The 20,175-nt window shown below is 36.3% G+C and overlaps 1 long non-coding RNA gene across 1 annotated transcript in view; it reads right to left on the bottom strand.

The window, feature by feature from the left end:
- Positions 1–8,165, bottom strand: part of LOC141277645 (uncharacterized) — a 54,012-nt gene extending 45,847 nt beyond the window's left edge. Inside the window, exon 1 of the long non-coding RNA XR_012329377.1 lies at positions 8,059–8,165. This is a non-coding gene — a long non-coding RNA (uncharacterized lncRNA). The remainder of the gene's footprint in view (positions 1–8,058) is intronic.
- Between the last annotated feature and the right edge of the window lie 12,010 nt (positions 8,166–20,175).

The following is a 20,175-nucleotide window of genomic DNA, read 5'->3' as shown; positions in this document are numbered from 1 at the left end:
TAAGTTATTAAGTCATCAAACCCACATCTCTAAAAGTCCTTTAAGAACACTGGTTGAGAACCACTCGGAAAACCTCTTAGGAAACTGGGAACTGTAGTGGATACAGCACAGGCTTTGGGATCATGTAGCCCTGTATTTGAATTCGTCCATTTACTTGGCTTTGTGACTCAAAAAAGATGCTTATTCTCACCGAACTTCAACTTATTCATCTGTGAAAGGGAGTTAATAACATATTGCTTCAAATGTTATAATATTTTAAAGCTTCTGAAATTGGAAAGCATCCTAAAATCTATATGCATATTTACTGTGGGAGTCTGTCCTTCCTTCTTGTCTTCATACTTTTTTAATTCTTTCTTTTCCTAAAAAAAAAAACTTATGAAATTAATTTTTCAATCTGTAGCATCTAATATTTTTTCAAGTTATGACAATGCCTACTTCATAAGATTGTTGCAAGTGTTAAATAAGATTTTTATATAAAGGTCAATAAAACAGGAGGTGCTCAATAAATAGGAGATGGTGAAATCAGGATGAAAAGGAAGATGTTCATGAATTTATAAATATTTATATAAATGTAAATGTTCTCCTTTTTTGGGGGCCTTCTAGACTGTAATGATTTCTCTCTCAGCCTAGGAAAAGGCGAGGCATGCAATCTGTTCCAAATGTGGCATTAAGTTATTCCCAGGGTTCCCAGAGAGAAGAGTCTTGGATTTGTTAATGAATTCATTCATTCATTCAAACATATGAGTCTCGGGTATATGCTACATACTGTTTTAAGCATTGGAGATACAAAAGTGAAGAAAAAGACAATAATCTCTTCATTCATGGAGGTGAAATTCTTGTAAAGTAGACAATAAAACAAGAAATGTGGATAGAATGTGCTAGGGGTGCAGGGGATCAATTTTAAAGTAAATAGTCAGGCATCACTGAGGAGGTGATGTTTGAGCAAAGACCAAGTGGAATTTTGAAAGAAGAATACTCCAAGCAGAAAGAACTGTGAGTGCCAAAGACCAAAAGCATGAGCATACCTGATGTATTTGAGGAACAGCAAGAAAGCCAGTGTGGCTGGAGCAAAGACAGTGACAGAAACAGTGGTAAAAAAAAATTAGGTTAGAGAGAGAATGAGGCAGGGGTTCAAGGTTGTGTGGGGCTTTGCAAATCAAATGGTGTTATAATTTTTGTTTCATTAATCAAATATACTTTATAAAATTAATGAGGAGAAAGATAGTTTATTGCCCGTACTTATTTATGTTCCTTTTTGCCATTTCTTCCTCCCTGATGAAATGAGATTCCTTCTTTTATCATTTATCACTACTTTTCTTTTTGAAGAACTTCTTTGGGCATTGTTTAAGGGTGGGTCTACTAGCAACACACTCTTTTTAGTTTTCCCTTGTCTGAAAATGTCTTTATTCCTAAATAAGAGTTTTACAAGATATAGAAACTGCTGTTGACTATTCTTTTCCTTTGCAACTTATGTCACATTCTGTTGGTTTCCATGGTTTCTAATGAGATATCTCATCATTCTAATAGATGTTCCTCTATATGTCAGACGTTGCTTCTCTTACTGACTTCAAGATCTTCTCTTTGCCTTTATTTTTTGAAAGTTTAATTATGTTGTGCTTTGCAATACATTTCTTTGGGTTTATCCTCTTTGGGAGTAGAATCTCTTGAATCTTATGGTCTTTTCATCAATTTTCAGCCATTATTTCTTTGAATACTCTTTCAGTCCTATCCTTTTTTCCTTTCTTTCTAGGGCTCTGATTATAAAAATGTTGGATCTTTTGTTATTATCCCACAGGCTCCTTGGGCTCTGTTCAATTATTTTTTTCAGTCTATTTTTCTCTTTGTTGGTCAGATTGGGTAAATTCTATTGATATGCCCTCGAGTTTATTGATTCTATTCACTGTTATATCCATTCTACCTTGAGCCCACCCAATGAGTTTTTAATTTCTGTTATTGTATCTTTCAGTTCTACAATTTCCATTTGATTTTTTATAACTTAAGTTTATTTGATGAGAATTTCTATTTTTTCATGTCTTTCAGGAATTTTTATAATTGATCATTGAAGTGTTTTAATGATAGCTGCTTTAAAATCCTTGCAGCATAGTTCCAATATCTGATTCAACTTGGTATTGGTGTCTGTTGAGTTTTTTATCATTCAAATTGTGATTTTCCTGGTTCTTGATATGGAAAGTAATTTTTTATTGTATCCTCTAGATTTGGGGTATTACACTAGGAGAATATTCATCCTATGTTTTTTTGTTTGCTTTTGCCGACTGTCATTCTGCTTAGGTTTAGCTTGTAGGTCTTGGCCTACTTTTGTCTTTTGTGGCTCTGGTTCCAGTGATAATTTAATTTTTAGTGCCTTTGTGGTGTTATTTTGGTCTACTTGACTTATCTGGTGCTGCTGATATTTCCACTAATTTCTGTTTGTGCTGCCTGAAGGACAGAAGATTTTTCCCTGGGCCAAGTCACCTATTACATCTAAGTTGAGAGAAGGGACTCTCATGCCTACTAGAAAGGAGAGCATTTCCCAGGCTAAACCACTTGTGGTGAGACACCTCTTGCCAGTTTCATCAGTTGCTTAGTGTCTCTTGGTGACAGAAGGGGAATTTGAGACCCAGCACAGAAGGAAAGTTTTTCCTCTGTCTACTTATCACTAGTGAGGCTCCTAATTAATCTCCCTTGCTGGTGTTGCCAGGATCTCTAAGTATTATCAGTGGACTTCTGTTCGATCTGAGAGAAAAATAAGCATATCTGAGCCATCATCCTGCTATATTTGGGTTGGGAAACAGTTGGCCTGTGTTTCCTTCTTCTTTTGGATAAGGGGAGAATCATATGACACCATGCTACTATGTTGTTTCTCTAGTTTTAAGACCCCTAACCAGTTTCCCTTCCTCTTTCACCTTTTATAGTTCTCTTTTGGCTGCCTCTTTCATTATTTCCAGGATTTAAAATTGTACTTAACTAGGAAGGTAAGGAAAACTGGCCTAAGCCATCTTGTCTTCTGGATTCTGTATGAAGACTAAAATCATAAAAGAACAAGAGTAGAAGAATAGAGATTAATAAGAAAACTATTACATAAATTCAGGTGGAAAATGATGGCAGCTTAGACCAAGGTGATACCAATGATAGTGGTGAGAAGTGGTCAGATTCTAGATATATTTTGGAAGAGAAGTAAATAGAACTTGCTGGTAGATATGATGTGGTGGTGTGAGAGGAGTCATAACTTCAAGGTTTTTGTCCTGAGCAACTAGAGTGTTGTAGTTACTGAGATGAAGAAATTTGGGGTGGGAACAAAGTTGGGTGGAGATTTGGAGTTCAACTTAGAATGTAGCAAGTGAGAGATGTTTATTGTACATCTAGGCTAAGGTGTAAAGTAGATGGTTATAGACACAAGTCTAGAGTTCAGTGAAGAGATGTTGCATAGAGATAAGTTTTAGGAGTTTTTAGCATATGGCATATAGCACACAAAATCACATAATTTTTCTCATTGACCACCATTACATTTTCAGGTAAAATTTCATGGAATTAATTGTATTTCTACCATACTAGAGCTCAAGTTAAAAATCCCAACTTTCCCTCTAAACATCATGTTGTCTCTTTCTATGCTCTAATGAATGTTTTAGAGATTTTTGTTGTTGTTGTTGTTAGCAAGGCATAGAGAGAAGCTTGCTTTGCTTCATGTAATGGAAAGTTCTTTTAAGGCTATATGGAGAAATAAATTAGAATAGAAACCACTGGGTTATACAGAATAGAAGGTGACTCAGTGATGTATAGTGTTGACCTTCCAAAGCACATAGCTCTTGTTCCTGATCTTGTATTTTACTATGTGGTAACTCTCTGTTTCTACTTCTACTGGTCTTGATGCTATTGCCTAACTGAACTTTCATATGTCTTGGATTTAGACATTCCAAAGAATAGGATCTCAGGAGGTACAAACCAGGTTTAGAATACCTGGATTAGATAGAGTTCTTCTGTCAGAGTATGTCATTGGCCGTGAATAGCACATGGATAATTGACTTTGCCTCAGGTGGCTCCAAATCTGGATCTAATTAGCTGTGGTCATAATGCCAGGATTATCTGAAAGCAAATTTTGGTGAAATATTTTAGACCACCATTTCCAAAAGGAGACCTCAGCCAAGGAAGATATTCTTAGAAAAGTACTGCTATGGGCAAAGCAGAACGAAATACGACATGTTCATTAGAGTAGACACTTAATCAGTTACTTATCTATATCTTTATTCCAATTTCTTTTATTTCTCTCTCACATCACCCCCACTTCCTCTAATTCATCCTTCCTTTCTTTCTTACTCCACTTTAATTGACACGATACAGAATTTAAGTATATTTGAAGTGTTTGCTCTAGTTATTAAAAAAGGTGGATTTTTTTTTCCATTCAAAATCCTCTTAACATGGAGGTGGCCAAGATGCTATCATAAGAAGACTCTGAGCTCACCTCTCCCTTGAGCAAAAGAAAATTTCAACTATTTACAGAACAATTATTTATAAGAATGACCTGATCGGAAAAGAAGAAGTAAAGCTGTCGCTGTTTGCAGATGACATGATACTATACATAGAGAATCCTAAAGATGCTACCAGAAAATTACTAGAGCTAATCAATGAATTTGGTAAAGTAACAGGATAAAAAATTAATGCACAGAAATCTCTGGCATTCCTCTATACTAAGGATGAAAAATCTGAAAGTGAAATCAAGAAAACACTCCCATTTACCATTGAAACAAAAAGAATAAAATATCTAGGAATAAACCTACCTAAGAAGACAAAAGACCTGTATGCAGAAAATTATAAGACACTGATGAAAGAAATTAAAGATGATACAAACAGATGGAGAAATATACCATGGTCTTGGATTGGAAGAATCAACATTGTGAAAATGACTCTACTACCCAAAGCAATCTATAGATTCAATGCAATCCCTATCAAACTACCACTGGCATTTTCCATAGAACTAGAACAAAAAATTTCGTAATTTGTATGGAAACACAAAAGACCCTGAATAGCCAAAGCAATTTGGAGAACGAAAAATGGAACTGGAGGAATCAGGCTTCCTGACTTCAGACTATACTACAAAGCTACAGTAATCAAGACAGTATGGTACTGACACAAAAACAGAAAGATAGATCAATGGAACAGGATAGAAAGCCCAAAGATAAACCCACGCACATATGGACACCTTATCTTTGATAAAGGTGGCAGGAATGTACAGTGCAGAAAGGAGAGCCTCTTCAATAAGTGGTGCTGGGAAAACTGGACACGTACATGTAAAACTATGAGATTAGATCACTCCCTAACACCATAGACAAAAATAAGCTCAAAATGGATTAAAGACCTACATGTAAGGCCAGAAACTATCAAACTCTTAGAGGAAAACATAGGCAGAACACTCTGTGACATAAATCACAGCAAGATCCTTTCTGACCCACCTCCTAGAGAAATGGAAATAAAAACAAAAGTAAACAAATGGGACCTAAAGAAACTTCAAAGCTTTTGCACAGCAAAGGAAACCATAAACAAGACCAAAAGACAACACTCAGAATGGGAGAAAATATTTGCAAATGAAGCAACTGACAAAGGATTAATCTCCAAAATTTACAAGCAGCTCATGCAGCTCAATAACAACAAAACAAACAACCCAATCCAAAAATGGGCAGAAGACCTAAATAGACATTTCTCCAAAGAAGATATACAGACTGCCAACAAACACATGAAAGATTGCTCAACATCATTAATCATTAGAGAAATGCAAATCAAAACTACAATGAGATATCATCTCACACCAGTCAGAATGGCCATCATCAAAAAATCTACAAACAATAAATGCTGGAGAGGGTGTGGAGAAAAGGAAACATTCTTGCACTGCTGGTGGGAACGTGAATTGGTTCAGCCACTATGGAGAACAGTATGGAGGTTCCTTAAAAAATTACAAATAGAACTACCATATGACCCAGCAAACCCACTACTGGGCATATACCCTGAGAAAAAGAAAATTCAAAAAGAGTCACGTACCAAAATGTTCATTGCAGCTCTATTTACAATAGCCCAGAGATGGAAACAACCTAAGTGCCCATCATCGGATGAATGGATAAAGAAGATGTGGCACATATATACAATGGAATATTACTCAGCCATAAAAAGAAACGAAATTGAGCTATTTGTAATGAGGTGGATAAACCTAGAGTCTGTCATACAGAGTGAAGTAAGTCAGAAAGAGAGAGAAAAATACCGTATGCTAACACATATATATGGAATTTAAGAAAAGAAAAAAATTTGTCATGAAGAACCTAGGGGTAAGACAGGAATAAAGACACAGACCTACTGGAGAACGGACTTGAGGATATGGGGAGCGGAAGGGTGAGTAGTGACAGGGTGAGAGAGAGTCATGGGCATATATACACTAACAAACGTAAGGTAGATAACTAGTGGGAAGCAGCCACATGGCACAGGGATATCAGCTCGGTGCTTTGTGACCGCCTGGAGGGGTGGGATAGGGAGGGTGGGAGGGAGTGAGATGCAAGAGGGAGAGATATGGGAACATATGTATATGTATAACTGATTCACTTTGTTATAAAGCAGAAACTAACACACCATTGTAAAGCAATTATACCCCAGTAAAGATGTTAAAAAAAAAGAATGACCTGAAGACTAACATAATATTTTCCACAACAAAATATATAAATTAGAAACCATGAGATAGGAAGGAGAGACAGAGATGCAGTGTATTCAAAACCAACCCCCCCACAGAGTTGGACATCCACAAATGGGATAATGTTCACAAAGACAGAGGTTACCCCCAAGAATGAAGGGAACTGAGGCCCTCATTGGGCTCCACAGTCCAGGGGTACTGAACCAGTAAGACAAACATCCACAACATCCAGATTTGAAGGCCAGCTGAGTTTGTGTACAAGAAAGCTGGTGGGCTGTCAGAAACAGAGACTTTGTTCTTAAAGGACATGCAAAAAATGCCACATGCTCCAAATCTAACACTAGAGGCTTATCTGCCCAGTAGCAGGTGATCACAAGTTGCAGAACACAGTGGGTTATGCAGCCATCTGCTCCAGGACTTAGAACTGCCCACCAGTGGGCTGGAAAGAACTCTGAGCCACTGGGCCATGCAGCCAACTACACTGGAACCTGGCTCATACCAGTGGACCAGAGACACAGTATGAGCCAGATCCTGGCAGCCAACTGGGTGGGGCCAGTTCCACCTACCAGCACTTTCACAATAGTTGACCCCACTACAACAGAAGGACCCATACAGCCCACATAGGGGGCACCCCTAAAGCATATATTTCTGGTGGCCATAAGTGAGTGTTCTTCTGAGACCCATAAGATATCCTCTACATAATGCCACTCCTCCAATATGGGGAGACATAAGCAACCTACCTAATACATAGAAAAACACAGAGTTAGGGCAAAATGAGGAGACAGAGGAATATGTTCCAACAAAGAAAATAATATAAAAACCCTAAAGAAGAACTAAGGGAAGTGGAGATAAGCAATGTACCCAATGAAGAGTTCAAAGCAATCATCATAAATATACTCAATGAATTTGAGAGAAAAATGGATGAAAACAGAGAGAACTTTAACCAAGAGTTAGAAAATATAAAGAAGTACCAAGAAGGAATGAAGAATAAAATAACTGAAACTATCTGTAAATAATGGATCAACTGTAGATTAGGTAAATAGAACAATGGATCAGTGAATGGGAAGAGAGAGTAGTGGAAATTCACCCAAGCTGGAAAAAAAAAAAAAGAGCAAAAGTGAGGCTAGTTTAAGAGAGATATGAGACAATGTCAAACATAATAACATTCACATTATAGGGGTTCCAATAGGAGAAGAAAAGGAGAGAGAACACTTTTGAAGAAATAATAGTTGAAAAATTCCTTAACATGGGAATGGAAACAGACATCCGGGTCCAGGAAGCATAGAGACTCCTAACAAGATCAACCCAAGTAAGTCCATAACAAGACACATCTTAAAAGCAGCAAGGGAGAGGACTGGAAACAAGATGGCAGAGTAGGAAGACACGGAACTTACCTTCCCTGTGAACACATCAAAAATACATCTACATGTGGAATAATTCTCACTAAAAACTCACTGGAGACTGGTAGAAAGAATCCTCTACAACCAAGCCTGTAAGAAATATTCTCACAGCATTGGGTAAAAAGGGAAGAGAAACAATCAAGTCCAGACCTGTGCCCCTGGGAGGGAACTCTAAGGAAAAGAGAGATTACACAAGTAGACCTTCCCTGAGAAGTGAGCAATTTGCGCAATGTAATGGGCGCCCCAGCTCTGGGATACAATAAGGGAACATGAACTCCCTTGGCTGGTTGCAGGGCTGGTAGGACAACATGAGGGCTGCAGGAAGCCTGCACTCCGTTTGTGAAGAGGGCATAAATGCTTGCTTGCTCCTGAAGCAGAGCAGAGAGAGTAAATTGCTATCTTACTGGTTACAGCTAGCTTACTGGTTTCCTGTGACCATACAGGCACACACCACACCCTGAGCCAAGGAAAAACTCCAGCATAACTTGCATAGCACTGAAGCTCCACCCAGAAGCAAGGACTGACATTATCAAGGAAAAAGCTTGACCATGAGATGCTGTGGTGGCTCAAACTCTAAGAAGTGTCTAAGCAAAGAGGTGGCAGCCATTACTGGGAAGTACACAGGCAGCCCATCAGAGGCTGAACAGATTTCAGATGGCAACCAGAATGTCATGATCCTCACCGAAAACACACACCATCCTTTCTTGCTCCAGTGTTTCTGCTCTCTGGGGAGAGAGTGTCAGTGCTGAGAGGGGGAAAGGCACACACTTAAAGGGCACTGAGCCAGCTCAGACTCGAACTTCAGGACCCTGCTCCAGCAACTTGAGACCTGACCCAGTTCCCAGTAGGTGGTGATAATCATTGAACAAAGAGGGAGCTCCATTCACACTGGGCTCCAGCCCTTGCCCCTCCATCTCCAGTCCCACCTCCTACCAAGGTGATAGTTGCCAGCACTAACCTGAGGAAAGGTGTGCCTTGTGTTCACATCAAATCCAGCTATACCACAAAATGCACTGGGCAAAGGCAGACTGTATAAGGATGCTCCAACAAAAGGACACCTCTTGAAGACTGCCATAGGTAACTCTTTCACCTAATTTCATAGAGATGGAGAAAGATAAGAAAAGTGAGAAGACAGAGGAATTTGTCCCAATTGAAAGAGTAAGAGAAAAACCCCTGAAAAATTTTTAATAAAGAAATGAAAAAGGAAACAAGAAAATACCTTGACAACAATGAAAATGGAAAGACAACTTTCCAAAATCTATGGGGTGCAGCAAAAGTAGTTCTAAGAAGAAAGTTTATAGTGACACAAGAATACCTCAAGAAACAAGAAAAATCTCAAGTAAACAATGTAACCATCCATCTAGAGGACTAAGAAAAAGTAGAACAAAGCCCAAAGTCAGTAGGCTGAAGGAAACCAATAAAGATCAGACAGGAAATGAATAAAATAGAGATAAAGAAACAGAGTGAAGTAAGTCAGAAAGAGAAAGACAAATACCATATGCTAACACATATATATGGAATCTAAGAAAAAAAATGTCATGAAGAACCTAGGGGTAGGACAGGAATAAAGACACAGACCTACTAGAGAATGGACTTGAGGATATGGGGAGGGGGAAGGGTAAGTTGTGACAGTGAGAGAATGGCATGGACATATACACACTACTAAACGTAAAATAGATAGCTAGTGGGAAGCAGCCGCATAGCACAGGGAGATCAGCTCGGTGCTTTGTGACCACCTAGAGGGGTGGGATAGGGAGGGTGGGAGGGAGGCAGATGCAAGAAGGAAGAGATATGGGAACATATGTACATGTATAACTGAGTCACTTTGTTATAAAGCAGAAAATAACACACCATTGTTAAGCAATTATACTCCAATAAAGATGTAAAAAAAAAAAGAAACAATAGAAAAAAACAATGAATCCAAGAGCTGGGCTTTTTGGGTTTTTTTAAGATAAACTAAATTGATAAATCTTTAGCTAGGCTCATCATGCATAAAAGAAAGAGGACCCATAAAATCAAAATAAGAAATGAAAGAGGATAAATAGCAACTGATATCAAAGAGAAAAATCAGATCATAATAGAATGAAGAGGAGGGGTAACTGAATGCTGTGCACACCGACCCAGGCCCAGATGGTTTATTGGACAGACTGGACTTGAGAGGGTACAATCAGGGATCAGTTTCATTATTTTTTCAAGCACTGCCTTCAACTAGACTCTTTGGATCAACTTACCCAATTCAGAAGACTTCTCCAGCAAATCTCAAACACTTTCAGATTAGTTCTTAAAAGAGGAGACAAGATGGTGGAGTAGGATATTGAGCTCAACTCTCATGTGAACACAAAAATCAAAACTAACCACTGAACAACCAATGAGAAAAAACAATGGAACCTACCAAAAAGATATTCTACATCCAGAGACATAAAGAAGACACCCAAAGAGACAGTAGAAGGGGCATACTCTGATATAATCAAATCCCATCCCCCACCCCCAGAGTGGGTGACCTACAAACTGGAGAACACTTATATTGCAGAAGTTCTCCCACAAGAGTGAGAGTTCTGAACCCCATGTCAGGCTCCCCAGCCTGGGGGCCTTGCATCGGGAGGAGGAGTCCCCAGGGCATTTGACTTTGAATGCTAGCAAGGATTGAGTGCTGGAAATCCACAGAACAGGGGAAAACACAGACTCCTCACTTGGAGGCTTCACTCGAGGTCTCATGCACACTGGTACCCAGGGCAAAAGCAGTGATTTCATAGGAGACTGAGTCAGAACTATCTGCTGGACTTAGAGGGTCTCCTGGAAAGAAAGGGGGTGGCTGTGGCTCTCTCTGTGGTCATAAAAGATGGTGGTGGAAATATCAGGGAATGTTAATCTACTTGAACTCATGTTGGAGGCAGATATCTTGATTGAGTAATTAGCACAAAGACCTGGCACCAACCAAGAGCCTGTAGGTTCCAGTGCTGGGATGCTGCAGGCCAAACAACCAACAGAATTGAAAAAGAAACTCACCTATCAGCAGATAGCAGACAGGCTGCCTAATGACTTCCTGAGTCCACAGCCCACTGGAGACAAACCACTTGACATAGCCCTGCCCACCAGGTGGCCAAGACTCAGCTCCACCTACCAGTGGACAGGCATTGGATTCTCCCACCAGGAAGCCTGTACAAGCCTCTAGAATAGCCTCCTCCACCTGGGGGCAGACACCAGAAGCAAGAAAACTACAATCTGGGAGCCTGTGGAACCAAGACTGGAAATAAAACCTATCCTGGGACCAGCTGATGCCTGGCCTTTGGGGGAAGAGAGAAAAGTGTACTGCTTAGACACATAGGATATCCCATACAGAGGGCCAGTTCTCAAAGGTCAAAAAACATAACTAACTTTCCACATGCATAAAAATAGAAATAAAAACTTAGAAAAAATGAGAGGGCAGAGGAATATGTGACAGAGGAAGGAACAAGATGAAACATGAGAAAAACAACAAAGTGATGTGGAGATAGGCAATCTACACAAGAAAATGTTCACAGTAATGATTGTAAAGATAATCGAAATACTCAGGAAAAGAATGAATGCACAGAGTGAGAAGTTACAAGAAGTTTCTAACAAAGAATTTAAAAATATAAAGAAAAACCAAAGAAAGTTGAAGAATACAGTAACTGAAATTTAAAAATTGCAATAGAATAAATCAATAGCAGAATAAATGAGGCAGAAGAATGGATAAGTGAGCTGTAAAACAGAGTGGTGGAAATCACTGCCATAGAACAGAATAAAAGGGAAAAAAAGAATGAAAAGAAATGAAGACAGTTTTAAAGACTTCTGGGCCAATGTCAAATGCACAAACATTCTCAGTATAGGAGTCCCAGAAGAGAAGAAACAAAGAAAGGACCTGAGAAAATATTTGAAGACATAATAGTTGAAAACTTCCCTAATATGGGAAAGGAAACAGTCACCTACATCCAGGCAGTGCAGAGAGTCCCGCACAGGACTAACCCAAGGAGGAACATGCTGAGACTCATAGATATCAAACAAAAATTGAAGACAAAGAGAAAATATTAAAAGCAACAGGGAAAAGAAACAAATGACATAAAAGGGAATTTCCATGAGGCTGTTGGTTTATTTTTCAGCAGAAATTCTGCACATCAGAAGGGAGTGGTACAATATATTTAAGGTGATGAAAGGGAAATAGCTAAAACAAAGAATACGTTACCCAGCACATTCAGATTTGACAGAAAAAAAGCAAAAGCTTTACAAACAAGCAAAAGCTAAGGGAATTCAGCACCACCAAACCAGCTTTACAACAAGTGCTAAAAGAGTTTCTCTAAGCTGAAAAGAAAGGCTTCAACTACAAAGAGCCAAATAATGAAATGGGAAAACTCACAAGTAAAGGCAAACATACAGTAAATGTAGGAAATCATCAAAAAATAAATATGATATCTAAAAAAGTAATCACGAGTGGACGAGAGTACAAACGCAACATACTTAAAGTGCATATCAAATTAAGATATCAGCAAATCTTTACAAATCATGTATATATATATATAGACTGATAAGCAAAAACCTCTTGGTAACTGCAAATCAAAAATCTATAATAGATATATGCACATAAAAGTAAAAGGAATCCAAACAGGATTCTAAAGACAGTTATCAAATCACAAGACAAAAGAACAAGAGGAAAGTAAGAAAAAAGTTCTACAAAAACAAATCCAAAACAATTAACAAAATTGCAATAAGAACATATATATATTAATAATTACCTTAAATGTGAATGGTTTGGGGGAGGGGCATTGTGGTTGTGGGATAAATTGGAAGATTGGGATTGACATATATACACTAATATGTTTAAAATAGATAACTAATAAGAATCTGCTGTATAAAAAATTAAATTATAAAAAAGAGCCCAGAACATGAAAAAAATGTAAATCTATTAAATGCTCCAACCAAAAGACATGGACTGACTGAATAGATACCAAAATAAGACCTGCATATGCTGCCTACAGGAGATCCACTTCAGATCTAGACACATACAGACTGAAAGTGAGGGGATGGGAAAATGTATTCCATGCATATGGAAATCAATGAAAGCTGAAGTAGCAATACTCATAGCAAACAAAATAGACTTTAAAATAAATACTGTTATAAGCAATAAAGGATACTACATAATGATCAAGGGATCAACCCAAGAAGATATAACAGTAGTAAATATATATGCACCCAATATAGGACAAACTCAATATACAAGGCAAATGCTATTGATGTGAAAGGAGAAATTGACAGTAACACAATAATAGTTGTGGACCTAAACACCTCACTTACATCAATGAACAGATCATCTAGACAAAGAATCAATAAGAAAACACAGGCCTTAAATGATGCATTAGACTACATGGATTTGATTGATATTTATAGAGCATTCCATCCAAAAGCAGCAGAATACACATTCTTTTCAAGTGCACATGGAACATTCTCCAGGATAGATCACATGCTGGGCCAGAAAGCAAGTCTCAGTAAATCTAAGAAAATTGAAATAATTTCAAGCATCTATTGTGATAGCAATGCTATGAGATTAGAAATTAACTACAAGAAAAAACTACAAAAACACAAAAATGTGGATACTAAACAGCATGTTAATAAATAACCAATGGATCAGTGAAGAAATCAAAGAGGAAATCAAAAAATACTTAGAGACAAATGAAAATGAAAACACGACTATCTAATACCTATGGGATGCAGCAAAAGCTGTTCTAAGAGGGACATTTAGAGCAAGACAAGCTTTCTCAGGAAACAAGAAAAATCTCAAACAACCTAACCTTACACCTAAAACAACTAAAGAAAGAAGAACAAACAAAACACATAATAGAAGAAAAGAAACCATAAAGATCAGAGCAGAAATAGATGAAATAGAGACCAAGAAAATGATAGAAAATATCAATAAAACTAAGAGATATTTGAAAAATTAAACAAAATTGATAAGCCATTAGTCAGATTCATATAGGAAAAAAGGGGGACAGCCCAAATCAATAAAATTAGAAATGAAAAGGAGACACACAAAAACAGACAACACAGAAATACAAAGGACCATAAGACACAACTACAAGTAATTATACGCCAATACAATGGACAACCTAGAAGAAATGGACAAATTTTTAGAAATGTACAGTATTCCAAGACTGAACAAGGAAGAAATAGAAAATATGAAGAAACAAATTACAAGTACTGAAATTGAACCTGTGACTTAAAAACTCCCAATAAACAAAAGTCCAGGATCGGGGGGCTTCAAAGGAAAATTCTACCAAATATTTAGAGAAAAATTAACACTTATCTTTCTGAACTATTCCAAAAAATTATAGATGAAGAAATATTTCCAAACACATTCTATTAGGCCACTGTTACTCTGATACAAAAACCAGTCAAAGATATCACACACAAAAAAATTTACAGGCCAATATCTCGGATGAAAATAGATGCAAAAATCCTCAACAAAATACTAACAAACTGTATCTAACAATACATTAAAAGGATCATACACCATGATCAAATGGTTTATACCAGAGATGCAAGAATTTTTCAATATATGCAATCAATGAGTGTGATACGCCACATTAACAAATTGAAGAATAAAAACCACATGATCATCTCAAAAGATGCAGAAAAAGCTTTTGATAAAATTCAACTTCCATTTATGATTAAAAAAAATCTCCAAAAAGTGGGCATACAGGGAACCTAACTCAACATAATAAAGGCAATAGATGACAAGCTCACAGGTAATAACAAAATCAACAATGAAAAGCTGAAAGCATTTCCTCTAAGATCAGAAAGAATACAAGGATGTCCACTCTCACCAGTTTTGTCCAACGCAGTTTTGGGAGTCATATTATATATATATATATATATATATATATATATATATATATATATATATATATATATATATATATATATATATGTATGTATGTATGTATGTATGTATGTATGTATTCCTTTGGAAAAGAAGAACTAAAACTGTCAGCGTTTGCAGATGACATGATACTCTATGTAGAAAATCCTAAAGACACTACCAGAAAACTACCAGAGCTCATCAATGAATTCAGTAAAGTTGCAGGATACAAAATTAATACACAGAAATCTTTTGCATTTATATACACTAACAATGAAAGATCAGAAATAGAAATTAAGGAAACAATCCCCTTTACCATTGCATCAAAAAGAATAAAATATCTAGCAATACACCTACCTAAGGAGATGACAGACCTGTACTCCAAAAACTACAAGAAGCTGATGACAGAAATCAAAAATGACAAAAACAGAAGGAAAACATATACCATATTCTTGGATTGGAAGAATTGATATTGTCAAAATGACTATACTACCCAAGGCAATCTACAGATTCAGTACAATCCCTATCAAATTATCAATGACATTTTTCACAAACTAGAACAATTTTTAAAAATTTTATATGGAAAGGCAAAAGACCCTGAATAGCCAAAGCAATACTGAGAAAGAAAACTGGAGTTGGATGAATCAGGTCCCCTGACTTCAGAATATACTACAAAGCTACAGTAATCAAAACCATATGTTACTGACACAAAAGCAGACACATAGATCCATGGAAGAATATTGAAAGTTCAGAAAGAAACCCATGCACATATGGTCAATTAATCTATAACAGAGGAGGCAAGATTATACAATGGAGAAAAGACAGTCTCTTGCAGGGAAAACTGAACAGCTACATGTAAAAGAACAAAATTAGAACATTCTCTAATGCCATACACAAAAATAAACTCAAAATGGATTACATATCTAAATGTAAAACTGGATACTATAAAACCTCCTCGAGGAAAGCATATCCAGAACACATTTTGACATAAATCGCAGTAATATTTTGTCTGTTCCATCTTCAAATGTTAGTAAAAGCAAATATAAACAAATGGCACCTAATTAAACTTAAAAGCTTTGCATAGCAAAGGAAGCCATAAACGAAACAAAAATACAATCTACAGAATGGGAGAAAATATCAGCAAACAATGTAATTGACAAGGGATTAATCTCAAAAATACACAAAGACCTCACACAGCTCAATACTGAAAAAACGAAGAACCCAATCAAAGAATGAGCAGAAGGTCTAAATAGACCTTTTTCCAAAGAAGACATACAGATGGCCAAAAGGCACATGAAAAGATGCTCAACAATGTTAATTATCAGAGAAATGCAAATCAAAACCATAATGAGGTGTCATCTCACACTAGTGTGAATGGCCATCATGAAAAAGTCTACAAATAATAAATGCTGTAGAGGGTGTGGAGAAAAATTTACCCTCCTACATTGTTTGTGGGAATGTAAATTGATACAGCCATTACGGAGAGCAGTATGGAGGTTCCTTAAAAAAACTAAAAATAGAACTACTATATGATCCTGTAATCCCATTCCTGGGCATATAGTTGGAGAAAACCATAATTTGAAAATATACATGCACCCCAATTTTCACTACAACACTATTTACAATAGCCAAGACATGGAAGCACCTTAAATATTCATTGACAGATGAATGGATAAAGATTATACACACACACACACACACACACACACACACACACACACTGGAATATTATCCATAAAAAAGAATGAAACAATACAATTTACAGCAACATGGATAGACCTAGGGATTATCATACTAACTGAAGAAAGCCAGAGAAAGACAAATTGTGTATGTTATTTATATGTGGAATCTAAGAAAAATGATACAAATGAACTTACATAAAAACAGAAATAGACGCACAGACATAGAAAACAAACGTAGTTTTCCAAGGGGAATGAGGGGGAGGGATAAATTAGGAGTTTGTGATTAACATAAACCCACGGCTATATATAAAATAGTCATACTGTATAGCACAGGGAACTGTACTCAATATTGTGTAGTAAACAATAAGGGAAAAATTCTGAAAAAGCATAGCTACATATATATATGTATAACTTAATCACTTTGTTGTTCATCTGAAACTAACACACGTTGCAAATAAACCATGCTTCAATTTAAAAAATTCACAGAATACTTTAAACAGTTATATACCAAAAAAATTGGATAACCTAGGACAAATGACAGATGTCTAGAAACACATAACTCTCAAGACTGAATCAAGAAGAAAGAGGTGATCTGAACAGAATGATCACTAGAAGTGAAAATGAATTTGTATTAAAATTCCCAGCAAACATAATCCAGGACGAAATGGCTTCACAGGGGAATTCTACAGAACATTAAAGAAGATCTAATACCTATTATCTTCAAACTTTTCCCCAAAATTGGTGAGAATGGAAGACTTCCAAACTCATTCTAGTAAGCAACAATTACCCTGAAACCAAATCAGACAAAGAGCCTACAAAGAAGAATTACAGGCCAATATCTTTCATGAATATAAATGTAAATATCCTCAACAGATTTTAGCAAATCAAGTCAAACAACATATATAAAGGATGATATGCTATGATCAAGTTGGATTTATTCCAGGGTTACAAGCATGGTTCAACATTTACAAATTAATCATTGCAATACACGACACTAACAAAAAGAATGATAAAAATCACAATCTTCTTAATTGATACAGAAACAGCACTTTACAAAATTCAATGTCCATTCATAATAAAAACTCTCATCAAAGTGGGTATGAGGGAATACAATTGAACAAAATAAAGTCAGTTTATAAGAAACCCACAGCTAATGTCAAAGTCAACAGTGAAAAGCTGAAAGCTTTCCCATTAAACTTAGGAACAAAACAGGATGCCCACTCTGACCACTTCTATTTAACATATATTGAAAATTCTACCCACAGAAATCAGGCAAGAAGAATAAAAAGCATCCAAATTGGAAGGCAAGTGGACTTCCCTGGTGGTCCAGTGGTTGAGACCTTTCACTTCCAGTGCAGGGGGTGTGGGTTCAATCCCTGATTGGGGAACTAAGATCCTGCATGCTACATGGCATGACTATAAATTAATTAATTAATTAATTTAAAATGGCTTTATAAAAAAGAGGTATATGTTAGGGTGAAGATTTAATAAAATTAATACTTTTAAATAAAGAAATAAAACAGTGACTATTTGTACATGACATGACTCTTCATATAGAAAATCCAAAAATCTCCCCCTAAAATCTATTAGAAGTAATAAATGAATTCAGTAAAGTTGTAGGAAACAGGATTATTACACAGAAACCTGATGCTTTTCTATAAACTAATAATGATCTATCGGAAAGATAAATGTAGGAAACAATCCCATTTACAATCACATCAAAAGAATAAAATAACTAAGAATATACTTAACAAAGTAGGTAAAATATCAACACTCTGAAAACTATAAAACACTGATGAAGTAATTTGAAAATGGAAGGAAATTCCATATTCTTGGACTGGAAGAATTAATATTTTTTAAATGACCATACAAATGGAATCACAAAATAACCTGAATTGCCAAAGAAACCTTGAGAAAAAACAAAGTTTGAGGTCTCATGCTCCCTAACTTCAGACTATACTACAAACTTACAATAATCAAAACAGCAGGGGACTGGCACAAAAACAGACACATAGATCAATAGAACAGAACAGAGAACCAACAAACAAACCCACATGCTTATGATCAATTAATCCATGACAAAGGAGTCAAGAATGCACAATAGAGAAAAGACAAGCTCTTCAATGAATAAACCTGAGAAAATGGACAGCTACATGTCAAAGAATGAGATTAGAACATAAACTCAGAGCATATACAAAAATAAACTCAAAATGTATTAAAGACCTAAATGTAAGACCTGAAACCATAAAACTCCTAGAAGAGAATATAGGCAAACACACTTTGACATTAATCATAGAAAAAATTTTTGGATCTGTATCCTAAGGCAAAAGAAATAAAAGCAAAATAACAAATGGAAGCCTAATTATACTTAAAAGCTTTTTCACATCAAAGGAAACCATTGATGAAATGAGAAAACAACCTACTGAATGGGAAAAAAATATTGGCAAATAATATGATTCATAAGGGGTTAATATCCAAAATACATAAACACCACATCCAACTAAATATCAAAAAACAAACAACCCAATAAAAATAATGGGCAGAAGACATAAATAAAACATTTTTACAAAGAAGATATACAGATGGCTAAATGGCACATAAAAATATACTCAATATCACTAAACATCTGAGAAATACAAATGAAAACCACAAGAAGATATCACCTCAAAATTTTCTGAATGCCTATCATCAAAAATTCCACATATAACAAACGTTGGCAAGCATGTGGAGAAAGGGGAACACTTGTACACTGTTGGGGGGTAAGCAAATCGGTACAGTCACTGTGGAAAACAGTATGGAGGTTTATTTAAAAAACTAAAGATAAAAGTACCATATGATCCGGCAATTGCACTCCTGGGTATATTTCCAGAAAATACAAAACCACTAATTCAAAAAGATACATGCACCCAATGTTCACAGTAGCACTATTTACAATAGTGAAGACACGGAAACAACACAAGTACCCATCAACAGATGATTGGATTAAGAAGATGTGATATATTATGTGTGTGTTTGCGTGTGTGTGTGTGTATGTGTATATATATATATATATATATATATATATATATATATATATATATATGTAATAGTACTCAGCCATTAAAAAGAATAAAATACTGTCATTTAAGCAACGTGGATGGACTTAGAGAATATTGTGCTATTGAAATAAGTCAGGCAGAGAAGACAAATGCTCTATTTTATCACTTGTATGTGGAATCTAAAAAATAAAACAGTGAATATATATAACAAAACAGAAAACAGACTCATAGGCATAGAGAACATATTAGTTGTTACCATGGAAAGGGAAGGCAGGAGGGGCATGACATGGTATATGGTTAAGAGACACAAACTAGGGAAAGGGGTCAGGATGGCAGAATAAGACTTGGGGTTCACTTCTCCCCACAAGTACATCAAGAATACATCTAAAAGTGGAACAATTCACACAGAGCACCTTCTGAACACTAGCAGAGGACCTCAGACACTTAAAAGGATACAAAAAGATCCCTGCACAACCAGGTAGGATGAAGGAGAGAAAGGAAAGAAAAATAAAAGAGGAAAAGG

The sequence above is a fragment of the Tursiops truncatus genome, chromosome X (assembly GCF_011762595.2).
Source record: "Tursiops truncatus isolate mTurTru1 chromosome X, mTurTru1.mat.Y, whole genome shotgun sequence".
NCBI classification, from domain to species: domain Eukaryota; kingdom Metazoa; phylum Chordata; class Mammalia; order Artiodactyla; family Delphinidae; genus Tursiops; species Tursiops truncatus.
This window is presented reverse-complemented; position numbering and strand designations above follow the sequence as displayed.